At 37.0% G+C, this 25,704-nt stretch overlaps 1 long non-coding RNA gene across 1 annotated transcript; it reads right to left on the minus strand.

The window, feature by feature from the left end:
- Positions 1 to 3,175: 3,175 nt before the first annotated feature.
- Positions 3,176 to 25,256, minus strand: LOC114639133. Its single transcript, XR_003713960.1, has 3 exons — positions 25,233 to 25,256; positions 4,175 to 4,259; positions 3,176 to 3,192 (listed from the first exon to the last, which is right to left on the minus strand). It is a non-coding gene; the product is annotated as an uncharacterized LOC114639133 (long non-coding RNA).
- Positions 25,257 to 25,704: the final 448 nt, after the last annotated feature.

Genomic DNA, 25,704 nt, shown 5'->3' on the forward strand with positions numbered 1-25,704 from the left:
CATCAATATGTCAAAACGAGAATGTCATTATGGATACAAATACTTAAATTGATAGGCTCTCATAACGAATGAAATTCCACTGTTGCAAGCATTTTGACTATGGCAGAGTTAAGTATTCATTTTAACATAAGAGAATAGAACTATGTACTTCTCACAGCATAGACAAAACATCTTGAAAGGCAATTTATCAAGAAAATATCTTTAACCTTAAACTTTGTCAGTGGCAATTGGTGCTTCAGTTGTTTTTTTGTCTTGGTGCATTTTCTTCTGCAAAACCTCTGCGTTGGAGATGTCACATATAGAAGTCACATATAGCTGTGGTCATAAAGAAACAGCTTCTTTCTCACCCTGTATGAATTAACTCTTTCAAGCCACAGTTTTACCAACTATCACCAAACTCTGCTATCTACTGTTAGAGTGCTAAATTTACAATAACTTGTAATATCTCCTAACATGTGTTCAAGGAGTAAAACAGATTAGAACAGAAAACTTTGGCATCTTCTCTTGCTAAAATAATCAGAGATCTAATCCCACTGGAGGAGGCACCTTGAGAGATCCAACGTTGGCATAAAAGCTATTCTATTGATGTCCTATTGATCTCAACAAGGGTCTCTACTACCTTGATTGTGTTTCGTTTTCATGTGATTACCAGTGGATTCAATAAGAGGAACCCAGATATTTCTTCAAAGAAAAGGTATTTCAGAAATATAAACAGAAAATACAGGCCAAAGTTAAGAAACTGCTGAAGAATAAGATACTCAAATAATAGTAACAGTAAAATAATCCTAATAGCAATAGAAAGTAGTGACAAACACCACAGGGGAATTTTCTTTGACTGTGTGCTTCCAGAGATTTATAGGATTAGGTGACAAGAATTAAGTATGAACTCAGAAAAAAAAAGCAGTTATAGCTACATAACATAAGCACCACTTTATCTCCGAAAATGTGATCCAGGTGAAAATATGACAAGATGGACTAAAGTATGTTTGCCAGATGCAAATAGACAAGAAACAGAGTCTAGTTTGATATCAAAAAAGTGGGATGCAAGCCAAAAGTGCTAATCATAACAGTCATGGGTGATCTGTTGTAGAAAAGAATTCCATTTTCTTTGAAATCGAAAATAGATTCTTATTTCATACAATATATCCCAACCATAGTTTCCTCTCCCTTCACTCCTTTGAGCTCTCCCCTGTATCCCTTGTCTCCAGATCCACTCCCCATTCATTTCCTCTTCAGAAAAAAAGCAGGCCTCCAAGAGTAACCAGCCAAACAGGACAACACAAGGTACAATAAGACAAGGCAAAGGCCCTCATATTGAGGCTGGACAACCCAACAGGAGGAAAAGAATTCCAAAAGGGGGCAAAATAATCAGAGATGTACTTGGTCCCACTGTTAAAAGTCCCACAAAAACACTAAGCTAATAGCCATAACACATTCACAGATGACCTGGTGCAGACCCACGCAGTCCAATACTTACCAGCTTCATTCTTGGTGAGTCCATGTGAGTCCTGCTTCGTTGATTCAGTGGACCATGTTCTCTTTGTGTCTTCCATCCCCTCTGATTTCTACAATGTTCCTCCCTCTCCTCAGCAGATTTCCCTGATCTCTGAGAGGAGGGAACCAAGAAGACTTCTAATTTTTTTTTCAGGAGGAAATAAGGAATTTATTCATTTATACTTTCCTTCCAAAACTCTCACATCATTAATTTCCTACAATTAAAGCTGAAACAATGACTAATGTTTGATATTTTTATGAATTTCTTTTTTTATAATTTATTCTTTCTCAAATTATAATTCATTCACACAGGGGTTATAAACACAGAAAGGCAGGATGTGGGGAAGGGAATGACGATGGAATGTGGGTGGTCAGGGGGAATACAGATATCTTCAGAACCAGGTATCGGCTGGGTGAAGGTTCAGGGGACAAGTCACTGTGACTCTGCCTATGACTCACTTGTCCTTATCTAAGTTGGTATTGTCTGCCAAGGCTACCTATTTACAAGGTCTATGACTACTCAGGCTTGTACCTTTCCACAAAAGCTGCCTGTTGACATTAGCTTATAGCCATCTGTTTCGATGTTTTTCCAGTGAGACACAAGACTTGGTGCTAGTATACATTTATGACAGGCCTATTCCTAATTTTAGGCCTATGGCTGATTTTAGGCCTTCAGTGTGCAAGCAGGGCTGCCCCTGACATCTCCTCCCTTCTCTAAGTATAGAAGGGCTGTGGCAATTCTAAACTTGTGAAGGTGGGGATAGAGGCCTCACCTCCAGTATTTGAAGGGGACCATGTAATGGCTCCAGTCCCCCTGGTGTTGTCCAGTGAGGCATGAGGGTCATACCCATCCCGATGTCTTTTTCCTGGAGAGGGGATACTTTTGACATCAACCCCTATGCAGTCAGGCTTGTCCCTCAGGGAACCCAGATAGATATTTTTATCTTTTATTTATATTCCCTTGCAGTGCTTAGCCTCGCAGCCTAAGCAAGAATTCAGATCGCCTGTCAGAGGGGGTTCTGGGTGGCCCCTCTCTGCTTGGTCTAGGGCCAGAAGTCCCCCCTTTTAGGTTGGGTGGAGATGGGTTTTGGGAACACCCTGTATAAAGTAACAACCTCATCTTGAGTCTCATGGTCCTCCATAGCTAACTTATGATAATGTATCTGAGTAGGTTTTGCTACCAAATTATTTATCTGTTGTATCACAGAGTTAGTCCACCTATTTGAGAGCCAGGGACCAGCAGAAAAAAGCAAAAAGAACCCAAATAATGGTCCCAAGATGGGAGGATTAGGGTTGACAACCTTGGAGAGGCTGAAAATCAATTCTTGTACCAGTATTCATCTGTCTCTTTCTCTCTCTGATTTTTCTTAGGGCCTTCACTACCTATTTCATGCTCTCTTTAACCCTCCTTGTCTTGTCTATGTAAAGGCAACCTTCTTTAAAGGCTGTACACAGTCCAGAGCTGTACAAAGCCTTTTCTATTGTAATAGAGTAAATCAAGTCCAATAAGGATCTTTGCGATTTTAGGAGGTCTCTTCAGACAGCGAAACGAGGGATTTCTTCAGATTAGTGATGTCAATCTCTAGCTGTTTGATGTTCTTGTCAGTGGCCCTTCAAAGGTCTGAGTAGTATAAGTTCGGAGGCCAGCATCTGGATTAGAACTTCTAACAGCAGACATCACGGGTGATTCATTTTTACCTGGAAAGGAAAAAGAAGGGGATTCTCAGGGAGATTTCTCTTCCCTGGGTGTAAATTGTTATTCATCGTATTTATGGTTGGGCCTGGCTTTGTGGGGGTATCTATTTTTTTTTCATTAATCTTTTTGGTAGCCGGTTAGCTGTGCCTTCTGTGGTATCAGACAGGCATATCAATCCTCGGCCCCATAAGGGAACTGGGTCTGGGCCATTCCCTTTAAAGGTAAGAGGGTCCTTCCCCATATCTGTGGCAAAGTTTTGTTGGTCTCGGTGGTGCCAGAGGCAGAGAAGACTTCTAATTTAAGTTCTTTCTCTGCATAATATCTGGCTGTTAGTCTGTGCCCCCACTCCCATCGGCTGCTAGAGGAAGCCTCTCTGATAAGGCGCCAATCTACTAGTATAGCAGAGTATCATTAGGACTCATTTCATTGTTGGACTCTTCTTTGTTTTTTTGTTTTGTTTTTTTGTTTGTTTGTTTTTTGTTTTTTGTTTTTTGTTTTGCCAGCCATGTTTGGTTCTACCCTGGGTCTCTGAATACAGTTCTTTATAAAATCATAGTGATTAATAGATCTATGTGAACTGAAAAGCAGAGTGGTTTTCATGGACTGGATGCTGTGTAGTATAGGAATTAGTAAACAAAACACAGTAGGAATAGAATTTAATTCAGCTTTATCAAAAATATAAGAATATCTTAACAATTAGTAAGATATATATTTTACAAGCGTCTATTATTAAATCTTGGAAACAGGAACTATGCCTACCCTTCAAATACTGTAAGGTAAACAGTAGAAATGAATTATATTAGACCAAAAGAGGACATCATCTTAAATTTGGCAAAGGTGAAAAATAAAGGAAGAAAGAATCCTTCTCTCATCAAAAATTAATAAGTCTTTTCATTTGGATAATGTTTAATTTAACCTAGTACATCCAGATGAGTAACATTTTGACAGGTAGCTGTATAAAAATTACTAATGAGACATGCTCACATCATTTTTCTCTCTTGAAGTCCTTGACGCTCAGCACATACTTTGTAACTGTGGATCACTTTGCCAGGCTATGTTTCCAGTGCTTCTGGACAAGGGAGTTGAGAGGATACAGTGTACAGTGCAGGCCTGCTCTTCAGAGCCCTTTTTTCATTCATGATGAAATGGTACTTTCTCTGGACTTATCTAACTTTATGTACTTATTTAATAGCATATATTAATTGTACGAAGTAACAAATTTCACACAAATATCTTGTTACACAATAGTGTGCTGATCCACTTTGAATGTATTGAGCCCTCTACGACCATTTCTTATCTGCCATATTCCTCCATCCTTTCTCCCTTCCACAGTCCTAATACTTCTCATACATCCATGCGCTGCTCACTGCCTAAACTCCACATATGAAATGTGTGTATATATATATATACATATATATGTATATATATATATGTGTGTGTGTGTGTATATATGTGTATATATATATATATATATATATATATATATATATATATATATCTTATCACTATGAGACAGACTTGCTTATCATCACCATTACCACCACTACTACCACTATTACATCATCATCATCATCATTTCTTTGAGTCTGTCACTTGTTTTGTGCAAGCCCAAGCCAGACCATCCCATCTAAGCATGTAAATGGAGTTGAACACACAGTTCCACCACAAGTCATGATGCTGCTAGCAATTATGAGCTGTTGAGGCAGGGACATCGTTCTCTACAAGTATAGACCCTGATAACTCAAACACTCTCCAATAAAAGACTGTATGTCCAGGAATATTTGAGCATCACAAATTGATCATGAGGGATTAAAAAAAAAGTAATAAAAATGGATGGAGGGTGAATATTCTAATAGCCTCTTACTTAATTTCTGCTGTTATACTTAAAAGCATGGAATTTTATTTGTAATAATTAATGTAAAACCTTATCAGTGCCTCATAGTAATTATAGTAACAAAATTACTGGAAAAGAGACTTAACAGGACACTATATAGCCTCATGTTTTACTTGAACTCTTATGCAAGAGTATGTGCCAAGTGGTTATTTGGATTCAGGTACAAATGACTTCTAGATTCAAGGATATATAGTCCAAAACTTCAGCAACTGTCATGTATTTTCTGGAAAATATTAAAACTCATTTAGTCAAAGTCTTTCTTGATGATAATTGTTACCTATCTTTTCCTTGGAAAAACTTGGATTGTTTAAAAAAAAGTTTGTTTGTTTTTTCTGGTGTCCTAGATTAGCTTTAACTGTTAACTTATCAAAACCTAAAATCATCTGAGAAATGAGCTCCAGTTGAAGAACTATACAGATCTGATTGTTTTGGGGGTAGGTCTGTGGGAGATTGCCTTGATTGTTTTTATATATAAGAGGACCTAGTTCACTGTAGGGGGTCACCATCCCCTGGACACATGATCTTGGGCTATACAATAAAAGTAGCTAAGCATGATTCTGAAAGTAAGTCAGCATGCAATATCACTCCATGATTTCTGCTTTCAAGCTCCTGTCTGAGTTTGTGACCTGATTTCTTCCAATGCTGGACAATGACCTACAGGAATAAGCCAAATAAACCCTTTCTTTTCTGTCTTAGTTATTATTCTATTGCCCTGAAGAGGCACTATAACCAAGGCAACTTTTTAAAGGAAAGTATGTATTTGGAGGCTTGCATACAGTTTTAGAGGTTTAGTTTACAATAATCATAGTAGAAAGCAAACAGACACAGCACTGGAACAGTATCTAAGAGCTTTACATCCTGATAAGTACGCAGCAGTCAGAAAGAGACACTGGGCCTGGCTTGAGATTTTGAAAACTCAAAGCTCATCCCAGCTACACTCTTCTTCAACAAGGCCACGCCTCTTAATCCTTCTAATCCTTCTCAAACAGTTTCACTATCCAATAGCTATTCATTCAAATACATAAGTCTAGAGGGGGCATTCTTATTCAAACCACCACATTTTCCTAAGTTGCTTTAGTCAGAGTGTTTTATAATAGCAACAGAAAGCAAATAAAAACACATAGCTTACCTTTTTAAATATATGTAAAACTATTCATGTTTGTTTTTATTCTAATATTCTATGTGATGTAAAAGCCACTTATCTGACAAATACAGTCAAATAAAGACTAGGCTTTGATCACATTTATCGCAAAAGACTTCCTATTTTTTTCTTAGTGTGCTCAATAAGTCATCTTCATTTTGATACGGCAGCCTCCTAGTTTTGTAAATGAATATAAAGTATTCATCCCTCCATCATCTGGAGCTCATGTGAGCTTCCCACATTATGTTTAGGTTTTATATGTTTAATCATGGAGAAACATGAACATTTTAGATTACAGAATATTCAGAATTATAAAGAGTTGAGTTAGTTTCCTCTTTATTTGATGATGCAGGTTATGTCTTTGTTGACTACTGTTTATTCATTCATTCCTTCTGCCTGTGTTTGTACATGCAATGGCACGAGCATGGAGATCAAGAATGCAATCTGTAGTATTTGGTCCCCATCACATGAACCCCAAAGTTTAAAGTCAGGTCCTTAGGCTTTTCAGAAAATGCTTTAATGTTCTGAGTCATCTTCTCTGTCCATGTCATTTTAAAACTATTTTTAGCTATGGTTGCCTCTTCCTAAATGTTTTTTACTACTTTTTAAGTTGAATGATGATCAGCAACTTTACACAGTGGCATGGAGTTGACTGATATTACAGTTATTTAAAAAGAAAATTATTGTATTCATCTTGATTATAATTACATATGAGAAATGATCTGTCAATCAAGTATCTATAAACCAGGGAACATCTAAGAAAGGACTTCATCAGTTTGTGGATGGCATTTTTGTTTCATTTGTTTTGTTTATTTATTGTTGTTGTTTCTTTTCATTTTTGAAACAGTTTCAATGCATAGCTGACTGTTAGTGGATTGTTGCCTTCTTTTCTTTCCCCTGTGCTTGGATTACAGTCTATCTAGGAAAGTTTGTATGTTATTTGTGGGCAGTAAGGTAATCTTCAGGTTGTAAAACAGACACACCAAGTGTGCACAAACTCTGTTGACTGGAGAAAAAGTATTTATTAGTTTGCATATAGCTCAGCATTTTTGTTGTTCGTTGCTCTGTTTCTGCAGATTGCTGTTTGAGTTCTGTCTACTGTGCATCTGTCAAGGAGTTATCAGAATCATGCCAGGTATATTTTCCAGCAAAGTTGTAAGTGCTAGAGTTTATGAAAAACTTGCCAAACAGTTGCCTGAGTATAGCTTCTCATTAAATGAGGTAGCTGCCACAATAACCCAAAGAAAATTGATGGCTCCTTTGAAGGCCATGTATGTTTAATGAGCCAAGTTCATAGCACTTTAATTTGAAAACATTCTTATTTGCCTTACATGACCATCCATCTTTGTTATGCAGAAGAACACTGATTTGTTATACTACCTTATGAAACAAAATGTCACTTTTTACAGGTTAAAAAAAAACTGGAATTGTTCATTCCTTGTTTATTTCTCTTGGAAATATCTTTATGTGAAAATAAGAGCTATGGGTACCATAAGCCACTTGTTATCATGAGAATTGGTTATGGTTACTTAGTGTAAACACTAGATTAGCACTGCTTTCCTGTTTTCTGTGTCTCCCTTAATAATATTCATGACATGTGACTAGAGTGTAAATGCAAATGTAGTACAGGATTCTAAAGCCATGTACAGAGAGACTCAAAATCTGTGCAGTCATTTAAATTATCTATAGTTATACTGTTTAATTAGATCCAGTTGTCACATTTAAGAGCAAGGGAAAATGATTCAAAATAATAATAAAGAGGAAAAAAATCACTCTCTGACTGCTACTAATGATTTTCCAGATACTTAATTGCCTAAAAGTGACATTCATTTATAAAATCAACATTTGGTACCTATTATATAAAACGTATTACCATAGCTATACATTCTTCATTATTATTCCCCCAGAAAATTATTATAATAGTTTATAATTCCAAACTGAATATCTATGTTCAATATACTCTAATTTCTAAAAATCTGAATTGCAAAAAAGTTAACATCATTAAAAGAGTCCCCCTTTCTTATATACTCAATTATCTGGACATAACATTTTATACAAAAAGAGATGAAGCTAATTTATAGAGTTTAACTTTAAAAGTAACATAAAATAGCTGTAGAGGGTTTAGTGGTTAAAAAGCTTGATGTTCTTGAAAGGACCACAGGTCAGTTCCTAGCACCGACATTAGGAAAGTCATAACGACCCATAATTCTGGCTGCAGGGTATTGACATCCAAAGAAACTTGCAGACAGCGTGAATACATACATCCAGAAAACACATACACAGGAAATAAAAATAATAAATCTTATTAATAATAATGGAATATGGGTTGAGGAAATAAAGTATTTGGGTGTATAAAGCATTTGTCCTTCAAGCATGAGATCTGGAGTTCAGATTCCCAGAGGGATAGGTGTGAGAGCCTCCTGTGATCCTAGCACTTGCGAGGGAGAGACAGGGATCTACTCAGCATTCTGGCTTGCTGGACTTGCCAGAACTGGTGCACTCCCAGTTCAGCAAGAGTCCTTGCCTAGACAAATAAAATGGAGAGTCGTCAGAAAAATATCTGATAGTAAACTATGAAGTCCATGAACTACACTGCACACACATGCACATGCAAAACAAATGAATAAATAAAAGACAAGAGTTAAGGCAGCTCAAAAGAAAATTCAATCTTGAACACAGCTTTGATTAAGAAATAGGAAAGAAGGAGAAGTGAGATGGCTCGGAGCACTGGCTATCAGGCCTGAAGACCTAACTTCCATATCCAGAATATATGCGGTGACAACAACTCCTGCAGGTTGCTTTCTGATCTTCATTTGTGTACACACATATGCACACATACACACATACACACACACACACGAGAATACACACACAAATAAATGACGATAGATCAAAAGATGGTGATGATGATAATGATGATAATGGATAGGTAGATAGATTAGATAGATAGATAGATAGATAGATAGATAGATAGATAACAAAATTTAAACAAAAATAGCAAAGAAAAATTTGATAAGCAAATCAAAGAAAAATCCTTATATTTCATGAAGTAAAATATGTGCAACAAGAATATTTTGAAAATCTGAATTAAAGAGACAAATGAAAACCAAGAGAGCTAATAAAGGCATTTCAAAAATTCAAAAGGTTATTCTTTGAAAATAGTAATATAAAGATAAGCACTTTCCCAGCTTCAAGAATTTCTATAAAGGAGGAAAATAAGTCATCACAAACATCATATTGCCTAATAAACAGAAAAAATTAAAAATCGTGAAAAGTTGGCTTTACTAAATTTTATCCAACTAAGGAAAAGGCAAGTGAAACAAAATATCAAGATGTGTTGGTTGCATAGCAACATGACACAAGCTAAAGTCACTTGGGAAGAGACAAACCTCAACTGAGAACTTGTCGCCATCAGACTAACAAGAGGGGTATCTTTTGACTAATGACTGATATAGGAGAGCATGGCCTATTATGAGTGATGCCATCCCCTGGGCAGGTGGTCCTGGGTTATAAAAGAAAGCAAGTCGAGCAATTCATGAGGGGCAAGCCAAAAGGCAACATTCCTGCATGGCCTCAGCTGCAGTTCCTACCTTCTGGTTCCTGCCTTCAAGTTCTTGCCTTGAGCTCCTGCCCTAGACTCTTCTGATGATAGACTCCAACCCATAATAAAACCTTTCTCTCCAGTTGCTATTGTTCTTTAATGTTCATCACAGCAATAGAAACAAAACTATAACACTAGGAAACTGTTACTCTACTAAAAAGAAAATGTTTTAAAAATCTAAATTAGACCAAGTTACCTTCTCAAGTTCATTTTGTTTAAAGAAATAGATGAAGATCTGACTTACCATATTTGCTTCTGCCCCACTCTCCAGAAATATGAATATGTAGAATCATTGAAATGAACTGCATAAAATGAATCTTAAATGAATTCACACTGTCTCAAAAGGCCCAGGAAGAAGACTGTCTTCTGAATTGGTTTTATGAAGCAAATATATTTATGAAGTAAATGTACATGCTGCATAATAAACTCATTACCCATGCAAAAGCCTTAATAAACTATTTGGAAAGAGAACCCAACAGTATATTAAAAGAATACTTCATAAATATCAACACATCAAGTGCTGGGGATATAGCTAGGTTAGGCGAATGCTTGCCTAGTATGTATGAAATTCTGCATTCAAATCTCAGCACTGCATAACTTGGATGTAGTTCTACATAGTTCTTATCTAAGCACTGTGGAGGCAGGAGCATTAGAAGTTCAAGATCAACTTTTACTGCACAGATTAGTCAGCATATGCTACCTAAACCTTTTCTCAAAAAGAAGTTCAGTATTCATGGAAAGCAAATCTAATGATCTAGGAAAATTTATATACATATTTTATATAATTTTGTTGTTTTTAGCCCTGAGCCACTATCAATAAATCACAATAGATATCAGAAAGTAATTTTTAAATGACACAAGGGTACCCATATTTACCACCATGAATTGACACTGGACAATTACATTAGACAAGGAAAGGGAATTGTAATAATAAAAACTGTCATTATTTTTAGAAAATACGATTTTTGATGCTATTTTGAGTTATGAATTCCAAAGTACCACAAAAAGATAAGTACATTCAGCAAGCTAGTAGATATGAAATTTAGAAACCAAATACTTTCAAATATAAAAACATCTATTTTTAGAAAATGTAGTACTATAAAATATTTCATAACAACCAAAAAACAAAAATGCCTCAAAATGAACACAATAAGAAGTATATGAGGATTAAATGAAGAAATCTTAGAACTCGTTAAAGAGTTGTTGATCCATTTCCCCCATATTTGTAGAAGTTTGTGATACCACACATGAGAGGACAACTCAACAATATCACTTTAAAAGGACAGGGAGATTTATACCAAAGACATACATGCACATGAATTACTCAAGTTTCTTATTTAACACACCACATTTGCAATGACTGAAGGCTGAGAACAGTGTGTCCAAAAACAGAATGGTTATTTCCATGTGATACAAGCAACCATATTCTGTACTCTAGATCCATAAAAACATGGTGATGTCTTCCAGATACTAAAAAAATAAAATGTGAATTAAAGGATATTAAGGTATAGAAATAGTTAAGTGCCTACAGTTCCTATTTATGGAAAATATTTCAAGAATATGTCTTAGGCCAGGGACATATGCATGCCAGATAACACTCTTCAATTTATCAAGACCAAGAAAGTACAATGAGAGTTGAATGTTGGTGTTGGGCGCTTGGGTACATTAAGAGAATAAAAAGACAAGGTGATATAGGGGTCTATGTACTGTAATATAATGCCCCAAAATAAGTGTTTTATAAAAATGTCCTTTTATTATTGATTACGTATATAGGTGTATCTATGTGTGTGCATACGTACAGAGGTACAGGTGGTTGTAGTAGCCAGAAGAGGCTATAGATTTCCCGAAGCTGAAGTTAGCAGGCAATTGTAAGCTGCCTAACACATACAGGTTTGAAGAAGCAAACTTGGATCCTCAGCAAGAGTAGTAAGTGCTCTTAACCTCTCTAGCCCTCATGAAGATGTTCTTAAAGACATTATAAATTGCTAAGCTTTAAGTGTTCCCTTCCAAATGCATACTGAAATTTAATTGCCTGTGTGATGATACCATGGACAATGGACCTTAGCTATTTCTTGGGTATTGTTTGATGTGTCCCACACCAAAAATTCATTCTGGTGCTGTTGAGAAGATGGAATCTGAGAATCAGGCCTAAGCAACCATTAACAGGTCCTTGGGCTGCCATGTCAAAGGTATTAATGATGATCTCATGAAGTAAGTTAGTTCTCTTGAGAGTAGGTTATTATAAAGTTGGACCACTAAGTATATTTGGCAACTGCATACACTGGTTCCTTTTCTATTTCTCTCCCATGTGATGACATAGACAGAAGACAGCAGTAACATATCATTTAGATCCTGCACCTACAAAATCGTGAGCCAGAAAAACTGCTCTGCTTTATAAAGCATTCTGCTTCAAATAATTTGTTGTAACAGCAGAAAATGTATTACAGCAAGGCCCTTACCCCACTTATCCTTTCAGTCTCAAAGTTTTTAGCCTGCAGAACTGCAAGAAAACAATTATTTTTCTTTGAAACAATTCTTCAATGTAGAGGCTGGAGAGATGGGTTAGCAGTTAAGACTGCACACTGCTCTTACAGAGGACCCGAGTTCACTTCCTGGCATTCATGTCAAGCAGCACACAAATACGTTGCAACTCCAGCTCTAGGGAATCCTCTTCTGGTCTCTGTGTATACAAACATGTTGATGCACATACAAACACATAGGCACATATATACACATAAGTTAAAATAACTTTTAAAGATCTTTTGAAAAGTTACTCTGTATTATGCACTGGTTCTTCACAATAAAGTTCTGGTGATTTAAAAGTTACTCAGTCTAAATTTTTTTCTTTTATTGAAAATAGGCTTGTTTTCATATAATAGATTTTTATTACAGCTTCCTCTCTCCCTAGTCCCCACCCCACCCTGAGTGTCTTCCCTCCTCAGAAAATGATCTACACTGTGAACGTTGAATCTATTATCATGGTCAAACTAAGCTAGGATATGTTGAGGTTTCTAACCTTAAGTTTCTGAGACTTCTCATCACTAAATCTGATTCTTCCCGCATGGTTAATCCCCACCATGGGCTGCGAGTTCTTATTCCCAAGGTTCCTGTTCATTCCTTGTATAAAAGGAAAACCCACTACAGGGTTTCACACCATTTAGTCTCTCCAATGATACATGCCACCACTCAAATTCATTAACCAGAACAAAGCATGCATCCTCCATTCATCCCCACAGAAAGAGGGTTGCTATGATCCAGGTTGCTGGATTGTATTTGTGACTGCAGTAAAAATTTTCAAAATCATTTTTTTAAAAACAGCTTTACAATATGCTCTTAAAATGCCAAAAATATGCTTTAAAAATCTGTACTCATTGACCCTGTTACTTAACTTCTAGGAACATATAAGTAATATCTAAAGAAATTGCCTGAAATGACTGTGAGTAAACAGAAAGGAATAGCTCATCTTCATATACATTAATAAAGCAAACCTTATTTACTGCATTGTTTACTGTCTTTTTTCTAAGACAGTTAGAATGCCAAAGAGAAAACAAACAAACAAAGAATAAAGGGGTGCAAATATGTTAGCAAACAAGTTCAAATATGAGACATCACTTGCTTTTAATAACTGGGGTATTAACCTGCAGTCATGGGCATCCCAATGGTACAATGCAATTTTGAAATCCTTCTGGGATGAAGCAAAGTTAGATGTTTATATTAACAGTTTCACCTTGGGCCCTGGGGTGAGTGCTTTGCCATGATTTTAACACAGGTTCATTTCAATTTCAGGAGTAACAATTGTCCTCATTTGGTCCAGGTTTTAGTAACAATGGAAATCAGATCCTTAGAGCAGATGAAAAGGTATTTAAGATGAAAAACCTAATCTCACTATAATTATAGAAATATATATGGATATATATGTACTCTTGTAACAGAAAGGTCATTTAGATAATTCCAGGGAAATTAGTACTTATCAAGAGCTTTAAAAGCAATATAATGGATTCCTTAATAGTTTGGATTCCGAAATGGCTGGGTTTGAATCCTAGTTTTGTTTTTTAACACCATAAAGCCTGAATAGACTCTGAAGTCTATAATAGGTCTCTGTGTCCTTGCATATTAAATAGTGTAGCAATTGCATATAACATTTTTTAAAGATCAAATGAAAAAATGGATACCATTTATTAATGAGACTTTTTATAAGTACCAGGGCTGAGCAGGGAATCAGAATCACTAATGGTAAGTTTAGGTGTGTTTGAGAGATAGAATGAGTATGTATGGTGTGTGTGTGTGTGTGTGTGTGTGTGTGTGTGTGTGTGTGTGTACATGCACATCATACTCTTTTACTCATCATATTTCCATTATTGCACTTCCTGACATGGATGTGTATGGGTATGCACACACACACACACACACATTCAGAGAAGAAAGGAAGATGAAAGAGGAGGGAGTAGAAATGGAGAGATAAAGAGGACAAGGAGAGAGAGAGAGAGAGAGAGAGAGAGAGAGAGAGAGAGAGAGAGAGATTAAGAAATTCGATAGTGTATTATAGACTCTGACAACTCCAAAGACTTTAGACCCTACTACCAGGATGAAGATCAGATGACAGGTAAGGAGCTGATGTTGCCAGCTAATGCTCAAGGCAGCCTGTTGGAAGAATTCCCTCTTCATGGACAATTTCAGCCTTTATACGGCTCACCTATTTATGGAAGGAAATCTGTCTTACTAATTTAAAATTTATACATTTAAGTGATGCTTTCATGTCAAAAATACCTTCATGTTTGGCAATCTATCTAGGGACCAAAACCTAGTCATTTGGACACATGAGACAAGGCATTAGACATCTGGGTGACATTTCATTCTTCACTTCACGAGGCATCTCTTAGGTTATTTTTCACAGTAATGAAAAACCAACAGAAAGAGGCAGGACGATTAAGAAGGAGAGCTGAGGAGGAAAAGTAAGCATGAGGTATGGACATGCAGGTGTTCATTACATTGTGTTAGGAAAAGGAAAAACTCAAACGAGTTTTAAAAAAATATCAAGGAACCATTCCTGGAGACTAGACAGTGGTGCTAATGGGGCTGCAGCTGAGGCTGAAGTTAGGATGTTATGAAGAAAAAAGAGGCAGAGAAAGGATGAAAGAATGGAAGGGAGGAAGAGAGGGAGGAAGCAAAGAAAGAGAAGGGAGTACAGAAGGAAGGAAGGAAGGAAGGAAGGAAGGAAGGAAGGAAGGAAGGAAGGAAGGAAGGAAAGGTGGGTGAGTTTGCTTCTATTACATGACAAACTCTGTTGGAGGAGACATGGCGGCCCTTGTGTTCACAGTTAAGCATAGTGGAACCAGGAATGTCAAACCTATAGGGTCATCTCTTCAAAGAGAGACAAATATAACCTGTTTAACCCAAATGGCTACTAGTAGATGTGGTTAATAGTCTGGTGACCTTTGTGCTATCTGTGTGGCCAAGACTATACTAGGTTCTCCCTCAGATCCTCTGGTTTGTGCCAGGCTATCTACAGACCCAATCTTTATGGAAGAAGTCACTTTCACCTTACAACGTTTCAATGTAGTCATGCCCTAAGAGGTTTTTATCTTTCCCGGATTGTGCTGTGCTTCAGTGTGTCTAAAATAAACTACTCTGGATCAGACTCTCAGATTTTGAACAAACACCAGCTACTGACTCTTGTTAAATTAAACTACCTTCTTGTCTCTCATGCTACAGGCATAGTCTTTGGAGAGGTCACTGGCATACCATAGCCAAAAGCAACTTGGGCAAGAAAGAGTTTATATAATCTTAAAATTCCTAGGTGACAATCTATAACTGAGAGAAGTTAAGTCAGGAACTCAAGGCAGGAGCCTGGAGGCAGAAACTGAAACAGAGGCCATGAGTGAATACTGTTTACTGGTTTGTCTCTGCTGGATTGTTTAGCTCACTTTCTTATATATCTCAAGGCCACCTATTCAGGAATGGCACCACCGTAAGTAGGATGGACCCTGCCACAGCAATCACTAATTCAAAAACCTGCCCTACAGACTTGCCTACAAGCCATTGTGATGGAAGAATTTTCTCAATTTAGGTTCCCTCTTCTCAGGTGACCCTACCTTGTGTCAATTTGACAAAATCTAATCAGAACCAAAAGAGAACATCTGTATGTGTGTGTGTGTGTGTGTGTATATATATATATATATATATATATATATATATATATATATATATATCAGATGCTATAATATATTCTTTCATATACTGTTTTACATTCATATTCTCCTTTAATTCACATAATTGTGGAATTAATTTTTTTCTCATCACCAGTGATAAAATTTCAGTTAAAAAATGTGACATAAGTAACCTGAAACTTCATACCACACTGTCTACTGTTCCTTGCTCACCACTGCAGCAAAGACCAAATGAAATACGCAAATCTTCTCTGAATTCTTTATAATAGCACAAGATGCTTGCTTGTGTGGGCATAACTGGTGCAGCTTTAAGTCTTCTCTAGTCAACTAGAACCTAAATTCTAATTTTTAAAAATATTTATTTATATGATTTGAGTGTTTTGACTGTAATTGTGCCTATATGTCTGGTGCCTGGGGAAGTCAGAAGAAGGTATCAGATCCCCTGAGACTGGAGATAAAGATGATTGTGGGCCACCATGAGGGTTCTGGGAATCAAACCATGTTACTCTGTAAGAGCAACAACCTCTGAGCCAATTCTCCAAACCCTAAATTCATAAGGTTGGTCATGCACCTTCTATTTTGTCTACCTCTTAAAATTTTGTTGATTTATTTGAATTTAGCTATTTGTGGCACATTAATCCTATCCTTGCAATAGACTTAAAAATAAATAAATAAAAGTAAGGAGGGAGTCTCAACCTGGAGGATCATAGTGATTTTGAGAGTACTTGGTATGTAATGAATTCTAGGCCAGGCTGGACTACAAAACAAGAGCCTGTCTCAGACAGATAAAGACAGATAAATGAAGACACAAATAGGAAACTAAGAGTATAGGATTGCAAAACTTTCATTTTGGTTGAATTATGTACTCATGAACATTCTGATAAAAATCCTTGATTTATCCCTTGGATCTACAAGGTATGGGCAGGATGAGGATCTGGCACGTATGTCTCCATTTAAACCCACACTCCTTACATTGGGTCAGATCCTTGCTTGACTCAAAAAGTCATACTAATATATGTCTAAAACCCAATGATTCCCTATTATACCCACCCACTTCTAGAATTGAAAGGGTTAAGTTGTCCTAGACCTGCAATAAGCTTGGATTCCAAAGCAACAAGGCATGGATAGCAACAAAGACCATCCTTAACATGTGAACAATTTATCTAGGATGGAAAAGCTCACCCTGGAATAGATCATCTCATAGGAACAAGACTGGTCTCCTAAGAGATAGGAACAAATTATAGGTAGTCATTAAGACTAGTTTGAGGAACGAAATCAAATGAATGGCAGCAGAAGCCCTGTGCAGTTCTGTGCAGCCATCATCTTGTCCCATTGTCCTAATTCTCCTCTTTAAACCTACAGCTCAGATTAGCACCATGAAGGTAAACTTGGGGAGCCACTGTACCCTTTGCCTGTTCCTCTTCTTAATGTCCATAGGTTAACTCTCCTTTCTCTGTATTTTTACCAATCCTTATCTTTTTAGCTGGCATACTGGACTAATTGGCCATACCTATTGAGGCTGCTAAACCCATGGCTTTTTCCATAAACTTACAATTGTCACTTTGTGACATGTTTGAAATGTTCTGTAGTGAAAACAGACATGAATATGGGTCCTGGGGGAGATATCACAGTCAGTAAAATGGTCGCAATACAAGCATGGAAATCTGATCTTGATCTCCAGAGTTCATGTTTAAAGTTTAAAAAGTTCAATGTAGTAGTGTGTGTTTGCAATCCTAGTGCTAAGGATGGGAGAACAGAGACAGGTAGATTCCTGAGGTTTTCTGGTCAGAGAGCCTAACCAAACCAGGGAGTTCCAAAGCCGGGAGAGACCTTGATTCAAAAAAAAAAAAAAAGGTAGACAGTTCCTGAAGAGTGACACTGGAAGTTGACTGCTAGGCTTCACACACAGGTGCATGCACACACATGTGCATACACACACACAGAGAGAGAGAGAGAGAGAGAGAGAGAGAGAGAGAGAGAGAGAGAGAGAGAGAGATTTAAAAAAAAGAGAAAGAAGATTCTACCAAAAGAATTCTCAACAAAGTTGCTAAAATGTTGTCTGTTGCTAAGCACGTTGGAAACTGTATTATGCTCAACTTCCTTAGCAGCTGTCTCCTTAAACAACTGAAAAGAACTTGACAGGTAAGAAATACTCAGAAAAACATAGGAAAAACCTCCCTGGTTTCCTGCCACTTCCAAGGCACTTTCCTGCCACTTCCAGGTCCTTTCTCTTCCCCATCTTTTCAAATGCCAGTGTCACTCTGCCCCACTGTTGTTCCTGCTGTCTTCCAGCTGACTTGTTCTTCTACCCTGTTCTCTCTACTCCACTCATATTTTTCCAATACCTTCATAAGCTGAAACCTTCTCAAAGAGCATCACCAAACCACTTAGATGTCCAGGAAACTGACATCAGTCCCAATGCCCATGGGCATGCATATGTTCTTATATTCTCTATCTACACTAGCAGAGGTATTCTTCATCCTCCTCCTCACCCAGCATCCCAGCTTCCTGCTTATGTTTCCCTTACATTGTTACTATGCCTACGGAGGACAATAATAGGAATCCAAAATCATTTGTCAAATTCAACAGAAATAACTTCCTAACACTCGCCTTCATTTAGCCAGGCAGTGTTCTCTGTTAACAAACAATGGTGTGCTAGGGAGATGGCTTAGAGGTAATATGTGCTTGCTACTCTCCCAGAAGTCCTGGATTCAATTCCTAGCACCCACATCCAGCACGTCACCAGGGCCTCTAACTCCAGCTCCAATGGCCTTCACAAGCCAACACACTTATGCAGCATTTATTCACATAGATACATATATGTATAAACAAAAACAATAAAAGTAAATCTTTTACAAATAAACAACAGAAAGATGCATGAAAGGAATTCAATATGTTTTCTCAAATTACCACTATTCAGAACAAATTAAAATATAACATTTTCAAATGACTTTAATATCCCAAAGTGACTTAAAATAGTTTTGCTGTAAAATTTAAGCAAATGAACACAAATCAAGCTTATAACTATGAAAATTTTCCTGGTGGCACAGAATAGAAATTATCTGTAGACATTAATAAATGTCTTTCAGAAGTTCTTACCCAGAAACTTGAGTTTTAATTCTGTGCTCAAGGTAAAAAAAACAATTTAATTTTTAAAAATCAGTTACTTTCACTACCAAGTTAAATGAAATCAGTTGTCTCAAATGGAGCTCACACCAGTTGCATTTAAACCTGAGGAATAGAATCAATTATCAAAAACAAAAATTAAAGTTCTCTTTTCAAATGCGTTTTAGTACATTTCTGGTTAAATTCACAGTGAAGAGAACTATATGGAATCATCCAAAATGGCTAAGATAAAGATAACTGAAATGTAGTGTATAGGTGGGGTTGATATAGCCAATACATGTTTATAGACTAAGTATTTTTGATGCTGCCATGTAATGTTAAACTTAAGAAAAGATTGTTACCACCAGATAGATCTCTTTCAAAAACCATCAATGGAAGCCATTCAAATAAGTTAACACAGGTATTCGCAAAACAAAAGATCATACGAGATGATCTCGTCAAATTCCTTGAAATGGTTAAATATATTATCTTTAAAAGATGTAACCAAATATTATATTAGAAGCAATTTTATAACTCTAAGCTGTCTCATTCAAGCCTGCCTCTATGCACCATCACCAAGACTCAATGTACCACAAAGTGCCTTCAGAAGAGAATGTTTTTACAGGGACCAAAAAGTCAGGTTCTGTCAGCTTTATATTCTGCACTTTTTCACTTTGATATTCTTTCTTGAGTACATAAGGTTTCCATAGCAACACCCATGATTCCTCCACCTTCAACTTGATGGAGGGCCTTTCTTCTCACACAAAAATTTACAAGCCTAGTGTCCTATTCCTTTAAGTTCTGTTTGTCAAAAATGTAAAGCGTCATCTATGGGATGCTCAAAATAGAGGTTGCTCCAACATCACAGATGACATACCAAGTGATCACGAGTACTTAATGGGTTCAGTGGAGAACTTAGGCCAGGGCAGTGACTCTCAGGCTCACTTAGCCATGTTCAGAATTATCTGGCATTTGATTCCAACAGAATCCACAGAGTTCTACCCACAATATTTTTGATAGAGATCTGGCTTGGAATCTGTGTTCTTTGGTAATGTTGATGCTACCTGTTGGTGTGGGTACCACACTTGGCTTCCTAGCACTCTTCTTTATTTATATAAATCATGTCCTCTGTTAATAAACAATGGGGGTCTGGAAAGTAACTAAGTACCTAAAACTAAGAACATGAGGCAGGGAGTCTCTCATACCAGGAAACATGAGCTTCCCAGGCTCTTCCCTCAGTCCCTAGCACACTCTCCAAAATATGTTCTTTCTAGCCACTGACTGCCTGGTTACATTCTGAGATAAAGAGGTAAGGAGGTAAAGCTTAGATTATACATAAACTGCTTCTAGTACCCACTCCCTCTGGATCAGAACTTTCTCTGTCCACAGGAAGTCAGCAGAGAATTACTTAAAGGACAAGGAATCTGATTGTTGACATTCTTTTTATTGGCATTTGTACCAGAGCTCACGTATTAATGTAGAAAACTGCTGATATGTGTTAAATCTAAACGACAGACAGTCCAAGCCTAAAGCATCAGATATTCCCTGTCAAATATTCAAGTATGTCTCTAATGTACCACTAACTTATATCAGTATATTCGGTTAAAGAAAAAGGTTTCCCCACAAAAATAGACTTGTTAAATTTCAGCTTTAAGTTTTAAAGATGTATTTTTAAATATATCAAAATAAAATTTAGAGTAAAAAACTGTACTTAGAATATCAAGAATCACTGCCACTAATCAAAGCTTCCTGCATGGTTACAATACACAACATATTCTTACAGATCTGTGAATACACAGGGCTAATTTCAGTCATTCTTGTATTCTATATGTGAGAAGCCATCAACTTCGTATGCTTATATATGACTCTAGGGTCAGTCTTTGAAATATTTATAGTCATTCTAAGGCACAGAATAAGGAAAGACTCAAGCAATCTAACATAAAACTCCACAGCCCAGGCCAACAAGGCCTCATGCCAAACATCCCTTATTATCTCAGCCTTCACAGAAACAAGCACCCTGTGATCTGCACTTTCAGGACCTTTTTTGATGTTTTTCCTGATGAGAGGAGTACAAAAATAGGGTTGAATTCCTAGTGTCACAGTCATAAGAAGGATGTCCTAGACTTATGGAAAAGCTTCTGCCAGGTCTGAGCTATTGACCATGAGCCCAATGTCAAAGAATTAATAATACAGGCAAGAAGGTTACTTTAAATAGAAATGCATGGAATAAGGTTATGTATTGGTTAGTTCATCAACTAGTTGGATTATTAGCTGATTAGTTGGATGAAGAGGTGGTAGGCACTACCTCAAAGAACCATACTTTGTATTTCTCATCCAACCAATAGTTCAGTCTTTCCTAATTCAGCATTCAAAGTGACTTTATAGATTGTAACAGCCACAGATGATAAAAGTCAACAGTTTTAATAACAACACTGATGTTACAACTTTTCTATTTCTTAAAAAATTTGTTTTTTTTAAACTGAAGCTTTAAAATACATTGCCATTAATTAGTGGGTCTATATTTAGACATCTCCAAAGCCTGCATTCAAGCATGCTATCCTACCATGCATTAGCTCAAAGGAGTTGCATAGCACAGTGGCATGAACTTGAGGTTCAAAACCAGGATTGGCCCTATTTAATAGTAGGCCATTATCTCCCTGTGCCTAAATTTCTTTGATCATTAAAACAAAAGTACTCATAGCATATAAATAACTTGATATGTGCAACATACTTAAAACATAACCTAAATTAAATTGAAAAGTAAACATTTATAGGCTCATGATCTTACTTTACAGTGAGGCCTGTCAAGTCTGTCTCTCTTTCCATCAGTACACCCAGCCACTGAATTCTTAGATAAAGATAGAGGGTGGGCAGCAGAGCCTATGTACAAGGTGCTTCATGTAACCACCTGAACCCTGAGGAAATTCATCTCATAGGAAAGAAAACGCTGGCCAAAGCTAACACATCAGCTTCGAAGATATCACAGAATTGCATTCCCTCAATATCGCATCCACACAAATATCAGACCAAAATGGAGAAGTTACAATTTCCACATACTGTGATGTATACCATTTCTCATGCTGTTGCATGGCAGGAAGCACTCTGGGCATGATTAACGAGCTCATTCTCTCCATCATAACCAGGCTTAGAATAATTCTGTCAATTTTTTTTAAATCTATGGCTTTGAAATATCACTAAGAAAGTATCAGTTTCCTCGTCCCTTCCTGGGTACAGAATACAGTTTGATTCCCACCTCCCAGATAAAAACAGAACACATTGACTTATTTGATTCTAACTATTCAAGAAGTGCTCACATAAAAGCAGAGGTTTGGAAGTTTTCTTCTGTTTTCTGAAATATATAAATTTCTTTCTTCAGCTTTAAGTGTCATTGAGCAGAATTAATAAAAAATTATATTTAAAGCACTCAGCAAATGCCTAGTCTGGACAAGAGCATGATATAGGAGTATGCACTGAGGGCTAACACACGAGCATACTTCAGAGATTATTTAAATCTCCGGGTAGCAACTATTTAGAACAGATACTAAATGATACATATAGAAAAATACCCTGTGACCCACATCCTACTCTAACAGCCCTTTCTACAAACTTATTCTAGAGCTGGGCTTATCAACATAACAGTATTAACATTTGTGACTTGATAATTATTTGTTGATAGAAGTCAAAATGTCTAGCCCATTATAGAACATATGTTCAAGACCCTAGCCTCTGCATTCTAGAGGTTACTATCTTCTTCAATCAGTTGAGGAAATCAAAACTGTCCTAGAGGTTCCCAGTAGTCCCCTGTGAGTAAAAGTTTATGACCAAATTAATCCTTCCGTTGAGAGTGTCTGCTGTAGAGACAAGCAAGTGGGGACCCATTGTGGACAATTGTACAGTGTGAACACACCCAGGGCCTACCCGTGCAATATTTCTAATAAAAAGTTTATGAAATGGGGAGCTAAATAAGCCTTTTGTCTGATCATCTTTCAGAATGACAACTTATGTATTTATCAGTAGATTTTTCTGTGTGTGTTATCTGAAGCACAGCCCATATAGCACTAGCAATGGCTGAAATGTCTTTCCATTTATCTTCACAGTGTCTTTTTTACTGCCTCCATGGTACTAGCCTCAGATACACCAGATCTGACAATGGCATGAAGAACACAGAAAGTTTGCTGCATACCAGATCTCGTTATTGTTAATACAGCTGTGATTATGTATGATTTTAAAAATCTGATGCTTCTAAAAATTCAGAGTTGTGGTACTTGTTATTGTTTTTAACCATTTATGAAAACAGGCCAAACAAATATCACTCTCATCATCTTTTTTGTTCTGTGGATGAAGAAGTGCTTGCCTACATTTATATGTCACCGTGTGTATGCAGTACCTCCCAGAGGCCAGAAGAAGGTTCACATTCTCCTAAAACTGGATTCTGAGCCACCTTGTACATGTTAGGAACCAAGCCTGGCTCCTCTGTAGGACCAGCAAGTGCTCTTAACCACTATAAGGCATATTTCCAGCCCCTCAGCATTTTTTAATATAAAAATCTTGGTTAGAACCCAGATGTTTCTTGGGAAATATGGTGGCAAAGCTTTATTTTCACCTATGTACATTTTTCTTATACTCTGTATAGTCACAAACACAGGGTGCATATTCATTCAAGGTATATTCCAGTAATGATTTCACACATATACCATTCCACACTTAATAAACTCCCCCTAAGAAAGTTGGATTAGAATACAAAGCTGAAACAGTATCCTTTCCTATGATGCTTGGGGGCTCAGAAAACTCAAAGCATAAATGCCTTCGCTATAAATAACAGCAAATACGTGCCATATGGCTTAACAGTTGCAGTAGAGCTGCATATCACATCATTAGCCCTTGTGTTAAGCACACTGATTAACAAGAAAGCAATGCTCCCTACATGTCAGAACTTGAGCTGTAAGTGTCAGTAATGCAGCCACAAGTTGTAGCAACACCAGAAATCAAATGAGCCAAAAATTCCCCACCAAAAAAATAGTTTAATGCCTGCCCATGCAAAATCTATCAACAGTATTGCTCCCACCTTCAGCTAAAACTCCTAAAGTTCTGCCAACATTGTCATCTAGTCAACTGTTCATTTACCTCCAGGGAGGATGAGCCCTCTCAGAAGGGGGGTAACAGCTGTGCCAATTCCTCTCCGGAATGATATTAACTTTCTTTCGTTATATTTAGCTAACATCTTAAATAAAATTACCTTTGCTGGAGAAAAAGAAATAAACCCAAGAGATTAAGGTTCAGTCATATGAAAAGAGACAGCTGGCACAGTGGGAAGCAAAGATCTGTTTTAATAGCAGCCAACCTTCACATGGATGGCATGGTTGGGATTGGGGTGTGTGCCTGGAGCTGTTTAACCATTGATGCACCCAATCTGTCCATCCTAGGGAGTCTAAGGTTTACAGTGTGATGCACACACACCCATTTCACATGTAGGAAAGCAAGTCTTCTATAATTTGAGAGACTTGGGCAGAACTGGAGTCTAAATGAAGAAGTAAGTGCCAAAGTTCCTGTATTAACTACAGCAGAGCATTGAATAATGGCCACCTTTATTAGATGAAGAAATAGCTTACATAGAAATTTCACATGCATATACAATGTAGGAAAGCATTGTTTACAGAAAAATTTATATACGATTCTTCATGGTACTTAATTTTTCTGAATATCAGAATACCTGCTGCAAGGAATATTTGTGCATGATTTACTTGAAAGGGAACAAAATTGAGCACACACTCACAAAAAAAAAAACAACTATGCATGCCTTAGTACACACCAACAGGTAGGACTGGAAAATAGTTATATAATTTTATAAAAAATGTATTCTATATAAATATAAATGACTAGATTCCTATGTACACAATTACAAGTCTATATCCATATACATATACACATATACACACACACCCCACATATATATATGTTTACCTGTCTGGGCCTGTCATGCTAAGTCACACTGCTTCCTCATATATATATATATATATATATATATGTGTGTGTGTATGTGTATGTGTATGTGTATATGTATATGTGTGTGTTGCTTATCATTTTAAAACATTAGATCAGAGAGATATAAAGAGAAACATTAATTGTTATCTTACCATAGCACTTTCGTCTGTTCCACACGTTCTGCATAGAACAAATACTATGCTCTCATTAAAACCACAGACAAAAAATGTTTATATTTAATATATGCTATATGCAGCTAGCATAATGATCCCTAATCTGTAAAACCTTTCATTCTGAAATCAGTGTCAGGATAATACTGAGCCCACAGACACACCATTTTACCACGAACAGCGGGAAGAAGCTTCACCCTCATTATTATGCTGTTTCCATTCTCAGCCTTCTCAAGGTGTTACCAGAAATGATACAATCTCCCTAGGGGGAGAAGTCATTTAACTGAACTGGCAAAGAACTGACGTGTTCTGCCCTGGGATTGTACACAGTTCAAACTGGCCTGGCGCTTGAAGGAACTTCTATTTGCAGGAACTGTGCCTGGATCATTATCAGAAAGCAGTTTATTCTACACTCCCTTACAGAAGTAAGTCTGAAATCCCAACGCATGCCCAT

Source organism: Grammomys surdaster, unplaced genomic scaffold (genome assembly GCF_004785775.1).
Source record: "Grammomys surdaster isolate TR1022 unplaced genomic scaffold, NIH_TR_1.0 125685, whole genome shotgun sequence".
NCBI classification, from domain to species: domain Eukaryota; kingdom Metazoa; phylum Chordata; class Mammalia; order Rodentia; family Muridae; genus Grammomys; species Grammomys surdaster.